The sequence below is a fragment of the Anoplolepis gracilipes genome, unplaced genomic scaffold (genome assembly GCF_047496725.1).
Source record: "Anoplolepis gracilipes unplaced genomic scaffold, ASM4749672v1 Contig19, whole genome shotgun sequence".
Lineage (NCBI taxonomy): Eukaryota > Metazoa > Arthropoda > Insecta > Hymenoptera > Formicidae > Anoplolepis > Anoplolepis gracilipes.
The window spans coordinates 2,130,745-2,149,394 of record NW_027328667.1 but is presented as its reverse complement, the minus strand read 5'-3'; the positions used below and the strand labels follow the sequence as shown (position 1 = coordinate 2,149,394).

Sequence of the window (18,650 nt, the reverse complement as noted above, 5' to 3'; positions counted from 1 at the left end):
TTCGATCAGCAGTCAATACTCGATTCATACAGTACCCAGTAAATTCATTGTACGTACAGACAGTCATTCATACGATTTAATAATCGGTTATCCTTATAACATTCGATCATACATACGCTCTCGCAAATTTTCGCACAGTGTAATTAATATTATATCTTCGAATCAGTGTTTTCTAGTTCATTACTCGGTATTATTCACACAAAATCATTAACTCAAAGAGACTTCGAGACTAGCATATCGCGAATACTATTAATTAGCCTTCAGTTTCTTACGTTTACTGTCGTATAAATTTATTCTTGATTAATTGTATCCACTGTCACTATTATACTTCCTTTCTCTTTTTCGATTTCCACGGCGCTCACAATACATATCGAATTCTATCTATCACTTTTAAAAACATTTTATCTTAATTTTCATTCGCAGTGAATTACTTCTATCAACAATATAAGCGTATTATCTTTTCCTCTCCAGGCAATTATTAATGCCGCCTATCTATAATATCGTTTACGCGTCCGAAACCAGTCTGCGCGTGAAATCATAGTCAAAGGAAAGTTCTATTAACTAATGTTGTAATACTAATATTGTAGATCCACATTCTCGTGTACACCCGCGTGACAGTGTGTTCCCCAGTGGTTCCTGTAACACATAACAATTTAGTGAAGTGAGTACGTAGTCGTAATTATTAAGATATATTCGTGTAATCATTAATCATATTGTCTACGTGTAATTACTCGAAATATACATACTTGTGTCAGTTCGCGGCCCCTGTCCATTCCGGGCGTCGGTCATCTTTTCGGTGTCAATTCTTCTCGCCGTTAACCTCTCGCGTCTATACCTGTAAATATAAAGACAAGCTTTCTATTCTAATTTTAATATTGAAATTATCGGGCAAATTAGTGCTACTTATCTGACGAGGTCATCCTTCCTTCGAGCCTACGTCGGGCTCTCTCTTTCATCCTGCGGCGACGCGCGCCTCCTCCAGGGCGTTCTTGTATTCCTTATAGCTTCTTCCTTTATTTTTTTTTTCTTTTCTTTTTCCTTATCCGCTCACCAGTGGCAAGGTCCGCGACGTCCGCCTTGACATACCCAGAGCCTCAGATATCTGTAACTTATAATCGAAGAGATTAATATTTTATTCAGACGTCTTCATAGGGAGTGTCATTAGACAGAGAGCGATAACCATCCTTACCTACACCGTAGGGCGCCTCCTCCAGGGCGACCTACATCCTTCCTACGTAGCGCGCCTCTTTCAGGGGGATTCTACGTCCCTTCTAGCAGTGCGCCTCTTTCAGGGCGGCTCTGCCTTCATCCTTCGTAGTGCGCCTCCTTCAGAGCCGGACTACCCCTATCTAGGTCGCACGCCTCTCTCAGGGCGAACGACTCTCACCTCCGAGGAGCGCCTCTTTCAGGGCATTCCGCCTCCTAGCGTGCAGCGCGCCTCGCTCAGGGCGATCTGCCTCCTGTCAGTCCACGAACCGCGCCTCTCTCAGGGCGTCTCTCACAATTCCTCCGATCGCTCTTCTTGGTCTGAAATATAAAATAAATATTAAAGTAAACTCATTAAGGCTCACCCTGTCCCCGCAACTCGTCAGATAAGGTCAAGTCAACTCGTTTACCAATTTACTTTAACGCGTATGTTTTTTTCTTTTTCCCTTTTCATCACTCGCGTTACTATTGCTAACCCCAGTCTATTCCCCTCCGCGTATTCAACTATGGCGTTGATTATGATTTCGCTTACCTTCTTAGCTGCGTCATGGGTCGGTCACGTCGAGCAGGGCGTGCTCATCAATTGAAGCGCCTCATCCGGTCACTATACCAAGGCGGCTCCTATCTGACGGTCCGAACAGCTGCGTCTCTACCAGATAGTCAGAGCCCAGCATCCGTCGGGTACTTCACTTACCCTCCACCGGGAAACCATACATCGGAGTCGTCAACCCCTGACCCGTTACACGACGCTGTCACTCCACCGGCATCCAGTAGCGGGGTCGTCGCTTCCTCACATAGGCCCTTACCGCCTATCGAATACCGTCCGTGACCCGTGCCCCGCAGTTGATAGACTTCGGGATTACGCAACCGAGGATCATTTCCTCCCAGGCTTTCTTCGGGCGAGTATGCATCCTGCCGGCCGCTGAAGCACTTATCAATTCGCCTCCCAATACCCGTCCGTAATTTAGTTGTCTAATCGTCTTGAAAATATAATATAACTGTATATATATGTTTAGTATAAAATAATGATAAATACATAAAAATTAGTATACGTAAACAATCTGTACTCATTGTCTACTCACTTCACATCCTCCCTATTATCCATTACGTCCCGACCTCTAATTTCCGGTGCACCGCTACGCTGATCGTGACAGGTTTACCGCTCGGCCACCGCGATCCGCGTACACCAACCACCGCAACCGCACCTCGCTCGCGAACGCAGAGGACGTAACAACTGGTGACAGCGGTGGGACGTAACAGGGGTGGTGAGCCGGTCTCCCCAGGCTTGCGCTCTGGCGTTGAAGTCACTGGCCACCACCACCTCCTGGGGGAGAATGCTGCGTATGCAGTGCTCCAACTCCCCCAGATACCGTTCAAATTGGGAGAGGCCCCAACTAGGCGGTGCGTAACATGCCACCACCGCAATGGAACCCCATTTCACCGCCACATACCCCCTTCCTGACTTGAGTAAGGAGCAGGGAGGTTGTGGTTGTCCGTACCGCGTACCACCGCTACCGTGCCAGAGCCGTCCACCCTCCAGTTAGGGTGTTTTAACGGGGGACGGTACGGCTCCGACACGATCGCCAGTCCTATACCACGCTCGGCGATAGTCTGCAGGAGTAAATCCTGCGCCCGCCGAGCGTGGTTGATATTTGCTTGCAGAAATTTACAAGCCCTCATTCACGTCGGTAAAGTTGGCCACCGTCGTTTCAGTCCCCCCTCCACAGGGCCGTGGAAGGGGGGCTCCATCTGTGTCCGGTGCCACATTACCCACGGGCTCAGTTGCGCCCGGGGTAAGGGTGTCTTCTTTCTCGTTGCCTCGCTTAGTTTTACCTAAGCGAGGCTTCCTTTGGGGCTTGGGGGAGTCGGAGAAAAGCTCTTTGCCCCCCGCACCCTCCTCGTTTCCTTCTCTGACCGAGTCCGCGCGCCGCTTGCGACACTCCGATGTGTCCATCGGCGCGGGCGCAGACTCGGCTGGGACCGTTTGATTCGCTTGTGGGATTTCTCCCACAACGACCTCCATCAGGGACGGGCTTGAATTCTCCTTATCGATTCCCCTCTTCACCTCTCCCGCCGACGGGGTGGGTTTTTTGGAGGGAAGAATCGATTTGGCCTTTCTTCTTGTTGAGTTTTTTCGGGGAGTGGCAATTCATGCCCCCCATCCTGTGCCCCGCGGGTGCCCCAAGATCAGCACATAGTGCGCAGTGCACTTTCGGCTCGGAGCAGGAGTTGGCCTTGTGGCCCTCTTTGCCGCAGCGGAAGCACAGGTTGGCACAAGATCGGTCGTTGCCGCATTGCTGCTGCACATGCACTTAAAGCATCGGAAGGGGAGCCGCGGCAACAGCTCGATAAGCAACTTGTACCACGATATCGGTACCTTTCCCATCTGTACCAGTTTGTTGGCCGCGTCTATCGGACACTGCACCAACACCGTATTGAGGCCGGTGCGGGGGGCCTTCACGAACGCTCCCACTTTGACGTCCGAGAACCCGCATTTACCCTCCCCGGAGATTGCGGCAACAATCTTCGCCCGGGTAATGGAGTCCTCCAGCCCCCGAATGCGGAGGTCGGCCATTTTCTGGAGGCACGTGATTCGCACCCCTTTGTTGTCCCCGGTCACCTCTCTTACACGTTCGGCGAGTTGCCCCGCCTTGCGTGCCTTGTCCTCGCCGGAAATCTCTAGGATTAAGGCTCCGGTGAGACCTTTCCTTATCTTGAGGCTTCCTTCCTTGATTCCCAATTGGTCAAGTTTAACCTTCTTCCTGATGGCGGCCATGTTCTCGCCATATTTTCCTTCTGGGCAGGTTATCATGACCGCCGAGGTTTTGGGAACCTTCCTTTTACCAGGTTTCTCCCCCCCCCCGCTACCTGCCCCCGCTTTCGCTTACCCTGTTCACTGGTCAGTGACCGGGCCGCAACAACGGGTACAGTTTTGGAAGGGAGGGGAGTCTGTCCTACTTTTCTCTTTCCCTTACGTCCGACCACCACGCTCCACGGAGTTTCGAAGGTCGGAGAGGGGCCATATGTCCCGGGGTCTGTCGACTTCTTGTCGAAGGGCCCCGGGCCTAATGGTCCTCCGTCAGAGGGTGGAGCCCCAAAGAATTCCGCATCCTGGCGAGATTTCTTTCCAGGTATTCTCTCATCGGCTGCGGGTGTCGGCAGGAAAGGGGGGAGAGATCTTGGTGTTAGCACGAACCTGGCTCTCTTCTTCTTTCCCTTCTTAGCCGTTTTGTTCCTCTGGCTGTTTTTGGGAACAGTATCCTGCGTCTTGGGCTGAGTTAGCGAGGGGATCTCAGCCTCGGCCTTTTTCCCCATTGGCGGCTGGGTGTGTGCGTTCAGGGGAGCAGCTTGGACCGCCCCCCCTGCCCGTTCGTTGTTTCAAAGAATCGCAGCATCCTTTCCCTCAAGTCAACACCGATTTGTAGGTGTTGATTGAGGGCTTCGTACAGGATTGCGAATTCGCCCTGGACTGGAAGGCGAGTGATTGGAGGAAGGGGTCGAGGGGATCCACTCAAAAGGGGTCCCTGTGCCTCCGTCACGCTCGCGGCCTGCGGTTCTACCTCCATGCATGGGTCCCCAATTAGGCTTGAGGACACGCATGCTGGAGATAGTCTGCCCCTTCCCGAGGCGGTCTTCCTTGGGGAGACTTTTTGGGGTGTTTTCAGCCTAACAAACTGCCACTCTTCGCTGTCGGAATCTGACCCTTGGTCAGATTCTATGCGATTCCGTCCTCTTGTGTTCCTGCACCCCTTCTTCTCACTCTTTGTGGCACTTCCCTCGTTGGTCAGGCGAGTACTGAGCTGGTTCGTGAGCACTTTTATCTGATCGGCGAGTTCCGCCATCTGCTTTTTGAGCTCGCTCGTCTCCTTTTTCTTTTCGGCTTTGAGGAGCTCCAATTGGTGCCGAAGTTCCTCCGCTTCAGCGTTGCTCGGTGAGGACGATGCAGTCCTGTCGTGAAGGACTGCTGTGGCAGCCATGATGGACGCCACAGCCTTCTTTATTTCTTCTTCTAGCGGACCTTTGATGTTCTTGGAGACCTGCAAGCTCTTAAAAATGGTCACGCAGTTGGCTATCGTGTCGGACACCACAGCCGGTGTCGGAGAGTGGCGGACCATCTCTCTCGCTACCCTCTGGTTGTTCCGGCATCTCTCCCAGGCCTGTCCTTCGGGCATTGAGGCACCTAGAGCCCAATCCGTGTCCCCTCTCTCTCTGGCCTCTTCCCTCGCTCTGGCCCTTGCCTCCCTTTTCTCCCTTGTCCCTTCACCCGTGGTGATGGGCCTTCCTCTGCCTCTCTTGACGGAGCTGACGTCCGACTGCTCGTCCTCGGAGCCAGCATAATACGAATGAGGGCTTGTAAATTCCTGCAAGCAAATATTAACCATGCTCGGCGGGCGCAGGATTTACTTCTGCAGACTATTGCCGAGCGTGGTATAGGACTGGCGATCGTGTCGGAGCCGTACTGACCTCCATCAAAACACCCTAATTGGAGGGTGGACGGCTCTGGCACGGTCGCGGTCATACGCGGGTCGGACAACCACAACCCCCCCTGTTCCTTACTTAAGTCAGGAAGGGGGTATGTGGCGGTGAAATGGGGTTTCATCGCGGTGGTGGCGTGTTACGCACCGCTTAGTTGGGGCCTTTCTCAATTTGAACTGTATCTGGGGGAGTTGGAGCACTGTATACGCAGCATTCTCCCCCAGGAGGTGGTGGTGGCCGGTGACTTTAACGTCAGAGCGCAAGCCTGGGGAGATCGGCTCACCACCCCCAAGGGAGAGGTCCTATTGGACTGGATGGGGGCTTTCGGGCTATGCCTACTAAACACCGGCAATGAGCCTACGTGCGACCGGCTGCTGCGGGGGGCGTCCATAGTGGATCTCACTATGATAACCCCCTCCGCGGCACGCCTAAATTGGTCATAAGGGGTGGTCGACCAAGAGACTCTGTCGGACCACCGATATATCGAGTTTGGTTGTACCACCCTCCAGCTCGGGAGCCCGACCGGCGGTGCGCCATCGCCGCGATGGAATCTAAAAAAGTTAGACCCGGATAAGTTGACGGCGGACGTCCAGGCCATTCTTTGGCAACACCATCCGCCAGAGGAGGGAGTGGGGAGCCTGGTGGAGGATGTCGCGCGCCTGGTAGACTCGATCACCCAGGCGTGCGACTTCTCCATGCCCAAGAGCAGGCCCCACTCGCGCCGGGCTGCGTACTGGTGGACGGAGGAGATCCTCCTCCGTCGCGGCCAGGAGACTCCGCAAACGCGCCTAGCGCCGTGGTGACGAGGCCTGGAAAGTCGAGGCACTCAGCGACTATCGGTCCGCTTGAGTGGCGCTGAGTGTCGCCATTCGCTTTTCCAGGGCGAGATCATGGGACGAGCTGATCGCGTCCCTTGACGCCGACCCGTGGGGGCGCCCATACAAGATAGTGACGAATAACTACGTCACTGGGCGCCCCCCGTGACGGTAACCCTCCCCTCGGGATCCCTGGGCCAAATAGTCGGGACCCTGTTCCCGACTAACCCCGATCCTCGAGGTCTCGACTGGGGCAGCGCGAACACTGGCGCTGCCGAGGCCTGGTCCAGGGATCTCGAAATCACCGAGGAGGAGTTGAAGGATGCCGTCCGAGGGGTTAAGAACAACAAGACCTCTGGCCCGGACGGCATTCCAGGGCGCGTTTGGAAGCTCGTCCTGGAGGAGCCAAACCTATCCGGGTGGCTACGAGGTATTTTTAATACATGCCTCGCGGAGGAGGAATTCCCCCCAATGTGGGGAAGAGCCAAGTTGGTTCTTCTCCACAAGGGCGGTAAGAAGGAGGGTGACCCGTCATTGTACCGGCCAATTTGCCTGGACGAGGTCGGTAAAATATACGAGAGAATTCTCGTTCGCCGACTCATCCAGCATCTGGCGCGCGATGAGGTCTTCCCTTCACGAGGAACAATATGGCTTCCGTGAGGGCAGGTCCACGGTGGACGCCGTACTGCGCGTCAGGACCCTCAGCTGTGGAAACGCGGGAGGGTGGCGTTGGCTGTCGCTTTGGACGTGTCCAACGTTTTTAACACCCTCCCGTGGAAGGCAATCGGGGACGCACTTAACACCCACCGCGTCCCCGAATACCTCGTGAGAGGTATTCGAGCCTACTTCGGTCACCGTAGGCTCGAATACAGGGACCAAGACGGCCGGGGTCACACCCGTCGCGTGTACTGCGGGGTTCCACAGGGCTCGGTGTTGGGCCCACTGTTGTGGAACCTCAGGTACGATGGGGTCCTCCATACCGCCCTCCCTCTCGACTGCCGGGTCATCGGGTATGCCGACGATACCCTGCTGGTAGCCGAGGGGGACAACTGGGGGGAAGCCCTAAACAGGGCTAACAAAGGGGTGGCAGGCCTCGTGAGGGCCATAAGCCGGATTGGCCTGAGGGTGGCCCCCAGCAAGACCAAGGCGGTACTTCTACGACCGCTGGGCCGCTGGAGAGCCTCCCCTCATCTCCCGACTAGATGTGGACGGTACTGTTGTCCCAGTGGGGTCCCAGATTAAATACCTGGGGCTCCACATCGACGGCCGATGAAGCTTTGCGGGTCACTTTGACCGCCTGGTCCCGAGAGCGGAGAAGGCGGCGGCAGCGATTAGCCGCTTGCTGCTGAATTTTGGAGGGCCGGACGGTCGAGTGCGCCGCGTCTACGCGCACACCGTCCTTAGCATACTAATGTATGCAGCACCGGTGTGGGCGGGCGAGGCGATGGCCACTAGACGCATACAGGACGCGATGCGTCGCGTCCAGCGCAGGTTGGCCATTCGTCTCGTCCGATGCTATAGGACGCGGCGGCCACCATCCTGGCCGGACTACCCCCTTTGCATATGGTCGCCGATTCATACAGACGTCTGTATGACTGGAAATCCGCGGCACGCAGGGGAGGAGTTACCAAAATCCCGGCCAGGATACTGGGCACCTGGAAGCTCCAGGAGAAAAAGTCTCTCGAGCAGCGATGGATCGCGTCGCTGCACGAGCGCCCCCCAACATCCGGGGAGAGGACGATATCGGCCGTCCTGCCCTGTCTGGCAGAGTGGCTGGACAAGGCGTGGGGCAACAGTACATTCAGGATGACACAGGTTCTCTCCGGACATAGGCTCTGTTTGAAACATAGGCTCGGGTATCAACATCTAGCCCAATAGTAAATATATGATGAGCCCAAACAATAAAGCCTAAAAATCCAATTGCTATAAGAGCATAGATTATTCCTAAGGCACCAAAGGTTTCTTTTTTTCCTCTCTCATTTATGATAATATGGGAAATTAGCCCAAATCCTGGGAGAATAAGAATATAAACTTCGGGGTGACCAAAGAATCAAAATAAATGTTGATAAAGAATAGGATCACCCCCTCCTGACGGATCAAAAAATGAAGTATTTAAATTTCGGTCTGTTAAAAGTATTGTGATTGCTCCGGCTAAAATTGGGAGGGATAAAAGTAAGAGAATTGCTGTAATGAGAATTGATCAAACTAGAAGGGGTATTTTATCAATTGCGAGATTTTTATGATGTATATTTAAGATTGTAGAAATAAAATTAATAGCCCCTAGAATAGAAGATATTCCGGCAATATGAAGAGAAAAAATTGTTAAATCTACTGAAGGACCATTGTGAAATGTATTAGAGGCTAAAGGGGGATAAATTGTTCATCCAGTTCCATCATTAATAAAATTACTTAATAAAAGTAGAGAGAGTGAGGGGGTAGAAGTCAAAAACTTATTATTTATTCGAGGGTAGGCTATATCAGGTGAACCAAGTATTAGAGGGAAAAGAAAATTTCCAAATCCCCCAATTATAAATGGCATAACTATAAAGAAAATTATAATAAATGCGTGTCTAGTAACTATTGAATTATAAATTTGATCATTATTAATTAGTGCATTAGATGATCCTAATTTTAAACGAATAATTATTCTTATAGAAGATTCGATTATCCCAGCCCAAATTGCAAATAAAAAATATAGAATGCCAATATCTTTGTGATTAGTTGAATAAAGTCACTTATTCATAGTATATTTTTATTGATAATAAAATTATTTACTAAGTTTAAGTGAGATAATAATAGATATCATGTCTGATTTAAGTAATAAATTGTAAATTTATTTAAGAAAATTTTAATTTTCTGATATTACATTAAATGTGTTATAAAAATATAAATTTTTTTATATATTTTATAGTTTAACTAATAAAAATATTAAATTGCAAATTTAAAGAAATTTTTAATAAAAAATTAAAATATTAAAATTTTTAAGATTTAAAAATTTTTAAAAATTTTATTGTGTAAACTTTGAAAATTTAAAGTTTATAAATTTAACTTAAAATCTTAATATTTAAAATTTATTGATTAAGTGGGGTGAAAATTATATATCTAATTTTAAAAAATTGTATACAAACTAAATTGAAATTATAATTAATGAAAAGATTAAGCTTAAAATCATGAAAAAAATAAATAATCTATATGAGTGAAAAAATTTATATATGTATATTGGTTTATTAAAAAGCTTAATTATAATTAAATAAAAATATATTATTAGATTTATTAAATTAATATAAACATAAATTAAAATGAAAGAATTTAAAATCATTAAAATAAAAATAAAATAAAAATTTGAACTTAATAAAAAAATATAGATTATAGTTCATTTAAAAATAAAAAACGTTAGTGGGGGAATACTGGCTAAATTAAAAATTAATAACAAACAAATTAAATTAAAATTAATTGAAGGAAAGTTATTACTTAAAGAAAATCTAAATGAAATTTTAAAATATATAAAAATTATAATAATAATTAATGGGATAAGTGTATAGAATATTAAATATGAAAATCAGATTAGGGTTTTAAAATAAATTAAAATTAATATTTATCCGGTTAATCGAAGAAAACATTTGGTTAATTGAAGAAAATCTTAATAAAATTTTAAAATTTATTGAATTAATTATTTTAAAGGCGGAGATAAATGCAGATGTTAAAATTATAAAATATAGTAAAAAAATTGGAGGGTTAATAAGTGAAATTATGTATAAAGGAATAATTTTTTGAATTGTTAAAAAAATAAATAATGAATATCAATCTAAAAAAATAGCTACAGAAGGGATTCATGAATGAAATGGGGGGATCCCTAATTTAATTATAATAGAGATAAAAAAATTGATTATAATAAAATTTATTTGTATATATATAAAATTATTAATAATTAAAGTTAACATTATTATTAAGGAAGCTAAAGCTTGAATGAGATAATATAAAAAAATAATTTTTTTATTTTTTAATTTAATTGATAAAAAACAAATGAATAAAAATTATTAATTTCCATAATAATACAAATTATTAATAAATCGTATAAAAATAAAGAAATAAAAGAAAAATAAATTAAATAAGACATTAAAAAAAATTTTATGAATAAATTATGATGCATATAAATAAAATTAATTTTTTAGTTGTATTAAACTTTGAATAAATATTGAATATTAATATTATATTTTAATGTATTATAAAGCATAAAAATTTTTGAAATTTTTTGAGATAGTTTAAATCTATTAAATATAAAAAAATTAATTTAAATGAAAACATATATAAATTATGTATGATTTATTCTATCAAAATAATCCTTTTATCAGGCATATCATTAAATAAATTTTTAGTTATTAATAAAATTTAAATAGCAAAAATAATTAATTAAATAAGAGAAAGATAAAATTTCTATATTTAGGGTATGAACCTAAAAGCTTAGAGAATTAGCTTACTTACTTTAATTAAATAAATATAAATTAGTATAATATTTTTGAAAATTGACTATTAATCATTAGTTAAAATTAAATATAATAAGTAAATTTAATTTAAAAAAAGGTTATAAGTAAATTTAAATAAATAATTTAAATTAAATTTGTATTAGTAAAAATAATAAAAGAATTTATTAAAATTAAAGTAGTTATAAAGATTAATTAATAAATTAAATAATAAAATATTATAAATAAAATTATTATAAAAATTGATTTTTTAAAAATAATTAGTTATTATAGAATTAAAAAAGTATAATTAGTTAAATTAAAATTCAGAGGGAGAGAGTAATTTTATTTAAATTTAATAATTGACTATTTTAATTATATGTATTTGTAAAAAAAAAATATATTATTAAAATTAAAATTAAAAAACTTATCTATAAATAAAATAATTAATAATAATTAAAAATCTTATTTATATAAATTTAAGGAGAGTATTTTATAGAAAGTAAAAAAAATTAAAAATTTAAGTTTTTATTTATATATACATTAATATTATTTAATAATTATTATTTAATGTTAATAAAATATTTTAATTATTTTTATAAATATATAATTAATTATATATATTTAAAATATTTAATTAACATTAATTATTTAATATTAATTAATTAAAACTTATTAATCGTTATTTTTAATTTAAAATATTAAAAACCTAAAATATAGAAAAAAAAAATTATTTATTAATAAAATATTTTAATATATTTAAATAATTATTAATAATTAATAATAATGATAATAATATAAAAAAGGGAGGGGGGAATATTATTTAATTTTTTTTTTATGTATATTATAAATTAAATTTTATATTCATATTAAATTTAAATTTAAATTATTTTTATAATTTGTTTTTAATAATTAATAAATATAATTACAAAATTAATTTTTTTTTAAATTTATTTTATAATTTAAAGTATAAATAAAATTTTAAAAAATTATATAAAATTTAAATAATTTAATAATATATAAATTAGTATTTATAATAATTAATTAAATAAAAATTTATAATAGAAAATTATAATTTATTATTAATAAATAAAGTGCCAGCAATTGCGGTTTATACTTTAAATAAAAATAAATTTAAATAATTATATATAAATATAAAATGTATAAATAAATAAATATATTTAACTAATTTATATTTTTATGGTGAAATATGAATAGATATTAAAAGTTAAATAATTTTATTTAAATTAATAATAAAATTAAAAAAATTTATATAATAAATTAGGATTAGATACCCTATTATTTAAATGAAAATAAAATATAATTAAATATTAAATGTTAATCATTAAAAATAAAAAATTTGGCGGTATTTTATGATTTAGAGGAACTTGTTGATTAATTTGATAATCCACGAATAGAATTACTTAATTTAATTTTTATATATTGTTGTTGAAAAATTATATTAAAAGATTAATAATTTAAAAATTTAATTATAATTATAATTCAAATCAAAATGTAGAATAGTTAAGATTTAAATGAGTTACATTTAATTTAATTAATTGAAATAAATTTTTAAAGTTTTATAAATATTGAATTTAATTGTAAAGTTAAAAAAATATTTAAATTGAATTTTAATTAAAATATGTACAAATTGCCCGTCATTTTCATTAATAAAAATTTATGGAAAAAGTCGTAACAAAGTAAATATATTGGAAAATGTATTTAGAATAAAAAAAAATTTTAGTTTAAATAAAAATTTTTCATTTACATTGAAAAGATTAATTAAAAATTATTAAAATTTTATTATAATTAATAAATAAATTATTAATAATAAATAAATATAAGAAAAAATATTATAAATTATTAAATAAAATTATATTAAAAAAAAAAAAAGTTTTAGTAAAAAATTTTAAAATAATTATTTTAATTTTAATGATAATGTAATGTAAATGAAAATAAAAAAATTTTTAAAAGTAATTTTAGTTAAATGTACCTTTTGTATCAGGGTTTATTAAAAAAAATTATTGATAAATAAATTTCTCGAAAGAAAAAGAGTTAAATAAATAAATAAAATTTAATATAAAAAAATTATTTTTAATATTTATTTAGAGAAGATACTTTAATCAATTTTTTTGATATCTAATTTTTTTTTTATATAAATTTAATTTAGATATAAATTTAAATATGTAAATTTTTATTAAAGTTTAAAATAATTTTTATTTACAATAAATATATTGATTTATATTAAAAATTTATGGGATAATCTATAAATTAATTTTAAAATTTAAAAAATTTATTAATATTATTTATAAAAATTTTATAAAAATGGTTTTAAAATTTAAAATTTTTTGAAAAAATTTAATAATTTATTTATTTTAGCATAGTTTAATTATAATTTTAAAATTAAAATAAATTTAATAAATTAAAAAAATATTTTTATTAATTTAAATTAAAAATAATAACAAACAAATTAAATTAAAATTAATTGAAGGAAAGTTATTACTTAAAGAAAATCTAAATGAAATTTTAAAATATATAAAAATTATAATAATAATTAATGGGATAAGTGTATAGAATATTAAATATGAAAATCAGATTAGGGTTTTAAAATAAATTAAAATTAATATTTATCCGGTTAATCGAAGAAAACATTTGGTTAATTGAAGAAAATCTTAATAAAATTTTAAAATTTATTGAATTAATTATTTTAAAGGCGGAGATAAATGCAGATGTTAAAATTATAAAATATAGTAAAAAAATTGGAGGGTTAATAAGTGAAATTATGTATAAAGGAATAATTTTTTGAATTGTTAAAAAAATAAATAATGAATATCAATCTAAAAAAATAGCTACAGAAGGGATTCATGAATGAAATGGGGGGATCCCTAATTTAATTATAATAGAGATAAAAAAATTGATTATAATAAAATTTATTTGTATATATATAAAATTATTAATAATTAAAGTTAACATTATTATTAAGGAAGCTAAAGCTTGAATGAGATAATATAAAAAAATAATTTTTTTATTTTTTAATTTAATTGATAAAAAACAAATGAATAAAAATTATTAATTTCCATAATAATACAAATTATTAATAAATCGTATAAAAATAAAGAAATAAAAGAAAAATAAATTAAATAAGACATTAAAAAAAATTTTATGAATAAATTATGATGCATATAAATAAAATTAATTTTTTAGTTGTATTAAACTTTGAATAAATATTGAATATTAATATTATATTTTAATGTATTATAAAGCATAAAAATTTTTGAAATTTTTTGAGATAGTTTAAATCTATTAAATATAAAAAAATTAATTTAAATGAAAACATATATAAATTATGTATGATTTATTCTATCAAAATAATCCTTTTATCAGGCATATCATTAAATAAATTTTTAGTTATTAATAAAATTTAAATAGCAAAAATAATTAATTAAATAAGAGAAAGATAAAATTTCTATATTTAGGGTATGAACCTAAAAGCTTAGAGAATTAGCTTACTTACTTTAATTAAATAAATATAAATTAGTATAATATTTTTGAAAATTGACTATTAATCATTAGTTAAAATTAAATATGATAAGTAAATTTAATTTAAAAAAAGGTTATAAGTAAATTTAAATAAATAATTTAAATTAAATTTATATTAGTAAAAATAATAAAAGAATTTATTAAAATTAAAGTAGTTATAAAGATTAATTAATAAATTAAATAATAAAATATTATAAATAAAATTATTATAAAAATTGATTTTTTAAAAATAATTAGTTATTATAGAATTAAAAAAGTATAATTAGTTAAAATAAAATTCAGAGCGAGAGAGTAATTTTATTTAAATTTAATAATTGACTATTTTAATTATATGTATTTGTAAAAAAAAAATATATTATTAAAATTAAAATTAAAAAACTTATCTATAAATAAAATAATTAATAATAATTAAAAATCTTATTTATATAAATTTAAGGAGAGTATTTTATAGAAAGTAAAAAAAATTAAAAATTTAAGTTTTTATTTATATATACATTAATATTATTTAATAATTATTATTTAATGTTAATAAAATATTTTAATTATTTTTATAAATATATAATTAATTATATATATTTAAAATATTTAATTAACATTAATTATTTAATATTAATTAATTAAAACTTATTAATCGTTATTTTTAATTTAAAATATTAAAAACCTAAAATATAGAAAAAAAAAATTATTTATTAATAAAATATTTTAATATATTTAAATAATTATTAATAATTAATAATAATGATAATAATATAAAAAAGGGAGGGGGGAATATTATTTAATTTTTTTTTTATGTATATTATAAATTAAATTTTATATTCATATTAAATTTAAATTTAAATTATTTTTATAATTTGTTTTTAATAATTAATAAATATAATTACAAAATTAATTTTTTTTTTAAATTTATTTTATAATTTAAAGTATAAATAAAATTTTAAAAAATTATATAAAATTTAAATAATTTAATAATATATAAATTAGTATTTATAATAATTAATTAAATAAAAATTTATAATAGAAAATTATAATTTATTATTAATAAATAAAGTGCCAGCAATTGCGGTTTATACTTTAAATAAAAATAAATTTAAATAATTATATATAAATATAAAATATATAAATAAATAAATATATTTAACTAATTAATTTTTTTATGGTGAAATATGAATAGATATTAAAAGTTAAATAATTTTATTTAAATTAATAATAAAATTAGAAAAATTTATATAATAAATTAGTATTAGATACCCTATTATTTAAATGAAAATAAAATATAATTAAATATTAAATGTTAATCATTAAAAATAAAAAATTTGGCGGTATTTTATAATTTAGAGGAACTTGTTGATTAATTTGATAATCCACGAATAGAATTACTTAATTTAATTTTTATATATTGTTGTTGAAAAATTATATTAAAAGATTAATAATTTAAAAATTTAATTATAATTATAATTCAAATCAAAATGTAGAATAGTTAAGATTTAAATGAGTTACATTTAATTTAATTAATTGAAATAAATTTTTAAAGTTTTATAAATATTGAATTTAATTGTAAAGTTAAAAAAATATATAAATTGAATTTTAATTAAAATATGTACAAATTGCCCGTCATTTTCATTAATAAAAATTTATGGAAAAAGTCGTAACAAAGTAAATATATTGGAAAATGTATTTAGAATAAAAAAAAATTTTAGTTTAAATAAAAATTTTTCATTTACATTGAAAAGATTAATTAAAAATTATTAAAATTTTATTATAATTAATAAATAAATTATTAATAATAAATAAATATAAGAAAAAATATTATAAATTATTAAATAAAATTATATTAAAAAAAAAAAGTTTTAGTAAAAAATTTTAAAATAATTATTTTAATTTTAATGATAATGTAATGTAAATGAAAATAAAAAAATTTTTTTAGAGTAATTTTAGTTGAATGTACCTTTTGTATCAGGGTTTATTAAAAAAAATTATTGATAAATAAATTTCTCGAAAGAAAAAGAGTTAAATAAATAAATAAAATTTAATATAAAAAAATTATTTTTAATATTTATTTAGAGAAGATATTTTAATCAATTTTTTTGATATTTAATTTTTTTTTATATAAATTTAATTTAGATATAAATTTAAATATGTAAATTTTTATTAAAGTTTAAAATAATTTTTATTTACAATAAATATATTAATTTATATTAAAAATTTATGGGATAATCTATAAATTAATTTTAAAATTTTAAAAATTTATTAATATTATTTATAAAAATTTTATAAAAATGGTTTTAAAATTTAAAATTTTTTGAAAAAATTTAATAATTTATTTATTTTAGCATAGTTTAATTATAATTTTAAAATTAAAATAAATTTAATAAATTAAAAAAATATTTTTATTAATTTAAATTAAAAATTAATAATGATAAAATTATTTATAAAATTTATTTTTAAAAATTTGATAATAATTAATAATTTATATTTAATTAAAGAATTAGGCAAAATAAATTTATTTAATATATTTAAATAAAATTAAGTCCACCTGTTTAATAAAAACATGGTTTTTAGAAAATAATTAAAGATTTGTTCTGCTCAATGATGTGTATTAAATAGCCGCAGTAATTTGACTGTGCTAACGTAGCATAATCATTTGTCTTTTAATTGGAGGCTGGAATGAAGGAATGGATGAGATTTAAGCTTTTTAAATTAAATAATAAAAATTTAAATTTTGAATAAAAATGTTCAAATAATATTATGGGACGATAAGACCCTATAGAATTTAATATAATTTTTATTAAAATACATTAGTTTTTAAATTTAGTATAAAATTATATTTAGTTGGGAGGATTAAAAAATTTTATAAACTTTTTTAATTTTATTTAATAGATAATCATATATTTATGAAAATATGAATAAGTTTTAAAAAAAATTATTGAAAAATTAATTACCTTAGGGATAACAGCGTAATATTTTTTTTAAGATCATATTATAAAAAATGATTGCGACCTCGATGTTGAATTAAAATAAAAATTAGATGGAAAAGTTTAATTATTTAGTCTGTTCGACTATTAAAATTTTACATGATTTGAGTTTAGATCGGCGTAAGCCAGATCGGATTTTATCTATAATAAAGTGTAAATAAATTTGTACGAAAGGACTTTTTATTTGAAATTTTTTTTAAATTAAAGAATAATATTAATTTTATAAAAATTGTAGATTACTTTGGCAGAATAGTGTAATAAATTTAGAATTTATAAATATATAAAAATAATTTATATAAGTAATAATTAAAAATATTTATTATTATTTAGTTTTAAATTTATTAAATTTATTAATTTTATTATTAATTTTATTGTTAGGGATTGCTTTTTTAACTTTATTAGAGCGGAAATTTTTAGGATATGTACAAATACGTAAAGGTCCTAATAAGGTCGGGTTAGTTGGTATTTTGCAACCTTTCAGCGATGCTATTAAATTATTAAATAAAGAATTATTTTATGTTTATAAATCTAATTATCGATTATTTTATTTGACTCCTTTAATGAGATTTGTAACTATATTATCTATATGATTATTATATCCGTTTGCTACTAATTTTTATTATTTAAATTATTCTATTTTATTAATAATTATTTTTATATCTATTGGCGGGTATTCCCCGAAATACCCGAGGGCTCAGAGGGGAAGGTTATGCCTTCGTACCCAGGGCCATCGACATTCGGTGGCAAACCTACCATCACGGCCATTCAGGATGGTACGGCAGCGAGGGAGGCGTTGGAAAGGAGATACCTCCAATTTCCAATGGCCAAAAAAACGAGCAAATGCCCTCACAACGCGAGGCATATATGCCACAGCTGCCGAGCGAGCGGGAAAAGGAGGAAACATACCGATACAGGTATAACTCCTGCTCCTAGTGACGAGGACTTGGCGTTCCCAGCGGGATCACGCGCCAGTAGCGTGGCGGGTGATCCTGACGAGTACGAAGCAGCATCGCACGCTGGGTCGTACTATGCTGGCTCGGAGGACGAGCAGTCGGACGTCAGCTTCGTCAAGAGAGGCAGAGGAAGGCCCATCACCACGGGTGAAGGGACACTGGAGAAAAGGGAGGCAAGGGCCAGAGCGAGGGAAGAGGCCAGAGAGAGAGTGGACACGGATTGGGCCC

The 18,650-nt window shown here is 33.2% G+C and overlaps 1 pseudogene; it reads right to left on the bottom strand.

The window, feature by feature from the left end:
* Positions 1 to 8,298: 8,298 nt before the first annotated feature.
* LOC140675525 (cytochrome c oxidase subunit 1-like) lies at positions 8,299 to 18,225 on the bottom strand (annotated as a pseudogene).
* Positions 18,226 to 18,650: the final 425 nt, after the last annotated feature.